Below are 4,723 nucleotides of genomic sequence, written 5' to 3'. Positions count from 1 at the left end.
ATAAATCTATGAAGACCTCTAAAGCAGACCGTAGTTTAGTAATCAGTTAAAAATCAGCAAACAATTAGAAACAGGTTTCATGTTAAATTTATTTTGGGGATTTTTCTAAGTTTGCCTCAAATCCTCATCTTTATATTCATAAAGAGAGGAGGATCTCTGAGTTTTTTTCTGATGCCTTGCAAAAAGGTATCAGAAAACAGCCTCTAATAAAAGTCTACCTAGGATTACAGCACACTTGCGTCTCAGTCCACTTGTGTCTTGGACGGGGGTTGTCCAGTGGGAACAAAGGGACATACCCTTGTCACTGAGTTGATGTACAAATTAAAAATGTACCTGTTGACAGGATAAAGTCTTAGATTAAAATATCCCAAAATAACAAAGGAAGCTAATGATGTGGCTTTATAAAGTAAGTCAGCGACTGATTCCATTTCTACATAGAGACATGTGCAAAAAAAAGAGAGACTAATGGGGGAAAAGTTTAGAATAAATGGAAGGAATTAGCTGGAAATATAAAATAAAAATAGTGAACCTGTCTGATACACAGCTGAGAGCTGTAACCCACTGTTTCTATGAAGGCAAACGAGAGGGCAGCTCAGCTGTAAGCCTCTTCGTCTCAGCGAGGTCAGCATGCTCTGAAAGAATTCAAGCTCTTACCTAGCCTTGATGGAAAACTAAAGCACCATATTTTTGACTCTGGAATTTGTATTTGAGAACAGCATCATTCCCTGAGGCACAGCTGATATTTTTATTAGTCTTAATCAGATCTATCTCGTCATTCCTCCTCATTCTTTTGAGTTTCCACTGAGCTTGGTAGCAGCTTGACTTTATAATTTGATCCATTTCTTTCAGTTATAATAATCACCCCATGATTAAGTCTCGAGTGATAATATCTAACTCTAAGCTATTTGACTTGAAAATGAGAGCAGAGGTTGTCATGTTTCACTTGTGTAACCTTAACCATTCCTTTCACTCTTGTGCCAAGCAGACATTTTCTCTGACTGGCTCTAGACCACCTTCATTTTCCTATCAGCCCCATATATCAAAGGCAGCCTCTCATCCCCCAACTTCTGTCTGATTTTTAAATAGCCAGCCAGTTGTGAAGTAAATCCCCACCTCCATGCTCTCTTGGGTTTCTATGTTAGAAAGCTTCTGCACCTTCTAGCTCTAGAGAGAATACTGCACTTGCACACAGCTACGGTGCTGCTTTTCGATCCATGACTCACCATTTTCCTTGCACATTTTATTAGAACAGCCATATTTACATATGTTGGGTTTTTTTACAGCTTCCAGCTTTTGCCATCATCAGGTCCCTCATGCCGCAGGAATAAAACCCTCCAGTTTCAGGAGGGCTGCAGAGCTCTCATGGGCACCTGTCGGTGATGTGGACAGCTTTGGCTTCCCATCCAAAGGGTTTCCAGATGTCTACAAAGACAATATGGACACCCCAGGCTATGTCTCAGGATCACCCTACACTTTGCTGGGAGCAGCGAGCTCAGGTACAATATAAACATAGATATTCTCACAAAATAAACCTCCAGTATCTCTCCAAGGTGCACACTTCTTGCCCATTATCTGATGCTTATGTACAAGAGGTCAGAATGACAAGAACACGTGAATGAAAGTAAATTCTCCTTTGTAACCGTTCAAACAAGGAAGGGAATACACACAGCACCATAATGTTATCTTGGTGTTGTCAGACACAGCAATGCAAGGAAATGCAGCGTATTCCCACGGAAAACTCTGGCAGATCACCAGGTTAGACCTGCCAAGGTGGCCTTCACTGCACATAACTCCACGCAATGCGCTGGAAGTAGAGGCTGGCCATGGTCTTCCGCTTAATCCTGCATCCTGTGCTGGCTTTGCTGCCGTCCATGGTTACAGCATGGCTTGGCGGCTGGCCGTGCCAGCAGCAACGAAGTTTTTAGCAAACCCTTTGTTCCTGTTGTGCTTCAGAGGCCAGGCAGGTGCGGGACCACCTCTGGACCCAGCAGCTAATCCCTTCCTAGGAGATGACTACCACAAATACAAGCAGCAGCAAATCCTATAAACCCTTCGCTTCTGGTGCCTTTGCTTCTGGCAGCCAGGGATGGAAATCTATTCGCGACTCCTGTCCAGCTAACGTTGGGCAGCCGGAGCAAGAGACAGGCTTGGAGGTGCCTGCACTTTTGGGGGCACATTGGCAAAGGGCTGCCAAGAGCTGAGAGTCCCCATGAGACAAAAATATGTTGGAAACACATCTCAGTCCTGAAGACAGAGTCAGAACCCTGGAAACATGGGGTTTGCTTATTTCCCACCTTCCTTTCTGACAGAGAATGGAGCTTTCTCTTCTGCAGAGAAGAGAAGGAATTTCAGAGCGCCTCTGCAGGGAGGGGAGGACCAGGCGATGCCAGGAAGGGTGCGAGAAGGGGCCCCAAACCACACGCCCAGGGCAAGTGTTTGGCGCCGGCTCGGGAGGAGAAGCCCGGGCTGGAAGGGAGGTTTTAATGCATTTTTGCCACCAGAAGGCAGTGGGGAGCTGCAGATGTGAACGGTGGGTGTTCAGCGGGACCTGCCCCTGGGAGAAACAGCAGAAGGAGCCTCTTCCTCCGCCGTGCCTGGTTTAGTCCTTTCGTTCAGCCCCCTTTGCTGTCCTTAGGAGAGCACAGGAGATTGCAGACCACAAAGAGAGTCTTGCTGTCATTTGCTTTGGAAAATGTGCATCAGCCTCTTCTCTGAGTAATACCTATACAAGACAGGAGAATAAAACTATCAGAATGGGAAGGTGGGGATGGTCTCCAGGGTCCAGGCTGCAGAAGCAGTGATGGGGCAGTAAATGTGTCGATGGCGCTTTAGCTAGGAGTGTTGCAGCCCCCCTGGAGCAGCAAGAGGTGCAAAGGGAGGGATCCCAGCCTGGGATGAACGTGATGGAGATCTTTCAGCTGCTCTTTGGGGCAGCACGTCTCGGTGACTGCACAAGTCACCTTCCCACCAGGCACAGTGAGGTCAGGGACCACCTCAAGTAGTGGAAGGAAAGGCAGACACCACTTGCGGTTCAGGAATTTGAAACGAGTCCTGGTGGGGCAGCCAGGAGGGAACACCACTGGCCAGGCCAAGGAGAGGTGGAAAGATCAGAGATGCTGGTGACCACAGCTCCTATAGGGACTCTAGTGGGTTTATGAGCTTAGTTAGAAGCTAGCATGAGGAAATGGCTCTTAAGTAAGTTCCATTTATAGGGAAATATTTTCACCTGATTAATGACAAATTTATGTTCTGAGAAATAGACACAAAGTCTTCAGCACACACAGATTACCTTGCCTCTGCATCCGCTGAAACCTTCCTGAGGTAAGCACACGCATGGACCACCCCCGGCATAGACTCCCCTTCGAGCAGAGATTCTCCAGGACTGTTGTTGTTTTAGGAGGGGGAGCTGAAAGTGCAAAGTCACCCTGCCCTGCAGCTCTGGCGTGTGACCAGTGGTTGTGAGGAATACAGCGAGTGCACATGTAATTCTTGTTGGCCACGTGCAGCCACCGTGGCCACAGTGCAGCTGTGCTGTGACCCTCCCTGCAGGCATGTGTGCTGCCTCGCATCTCGCACATGGTGGAGAAGGAGCTGTTTCTAGGAAGAGTTTTTGCCTGGGAGGGTTGTTTCTCAGCAGCAAGTCCCTCCTGCACATTAGTGACTTACAGAGCGCTTGATGGCAATTTAAGAGGTTGCTAAGCTCCGTTTTTCACCTGGGTCATCCACCAGATGACGTTCTACAGCAAGGGCAATTGAATAGGATGTATGTCCCACCTTGGCCATTCTGACTGGTTGTGGAGCATTTCAGCACAAACCTATCTTCATCAGCAATTACGCTTGGTGTTAGAGATCCAATTTCACAAGTTGTTCAAGCACACCTACATCTGTGCTGCTCCTAAAAAGGCCAATCCTCCTCATCCAGCTGAGATCAAGCCACATCTTTTAGCTGATTTGGTTCCAGCAGGGACAGGTACCCCACTCCTGCCACAACGCAGCCGTGTGGGCATGAAGGCAGGAGCCACACGGAAGGTGGGAACTGTCAGGGGTTAGGGCAGGGCTGGCCACACAGATGAATCCCAGATGGACTCTATCAACTTCTTTCCCTTCCCAAAGGGAAAAAGAAAGGGAATAAGAGAGCACGACTTATGGTCTGGGTAAGAAAATTAAAACAGCTTTAACAAAACAAAAACAATAAGAAGAAGATCATAATACTAACAAAAAAAATAATAAAAGTAATGAAGTATATACAACTATACACAAAACCACCACTGAACCCAAGCTCTGATGGCAGTCACACCAGCACTGATGATGTAGGGCTGGCAGTGGGGAAGTCCCAGGAGCTGGATTTGGGAACTGGATTCAAGAAATCATGGATTGGGGTTGAAGACAGAAAAATTGATGGAGTTCTCCTTGGATGCTGGCCACTGAAGAAGAGAGCTTAACACTCGTGATCCATCAGCTTTATACTGAACATGATGTACATGGAATGGTCAGATTTGGGTCACTGGTCCATGTCCACTCGTCCCTAGAAGTGTGACCTTTTACTTTACAGCACCCCGATACGAGGCACAAGATTTAGCAGTGGCCTTGCTTTCTATAGGAGCAAGTATCAGCCTTTATGCATATCAGTCCTTGGCAAGTAACTATAAACATCAAGTGTTATCACTTCTAGTAGAAGACACTGTCTGGAAAAACATGCCATTAACATCAGAAAGTTCAGTCA

Source organism: Apaloderma vittatum, unplaced genomic scaffold (genome assembly GCF_000703405.1).
Source record: "Apaloderma vittatum isolate BGI_N311 unplaced genomic scaffold, ASM70340v1 scaffold19195, whole genome shotgun sequence".
NCBI classification, from domain to species: Eukaryota; Metazoa; Chordata; class Aves; order Trogoniformes; family Trogonidae; genus Apaloderma; species Apaloderma vittatum.
Note: the sequence above shows the minus strand (reverse complement) of the source record.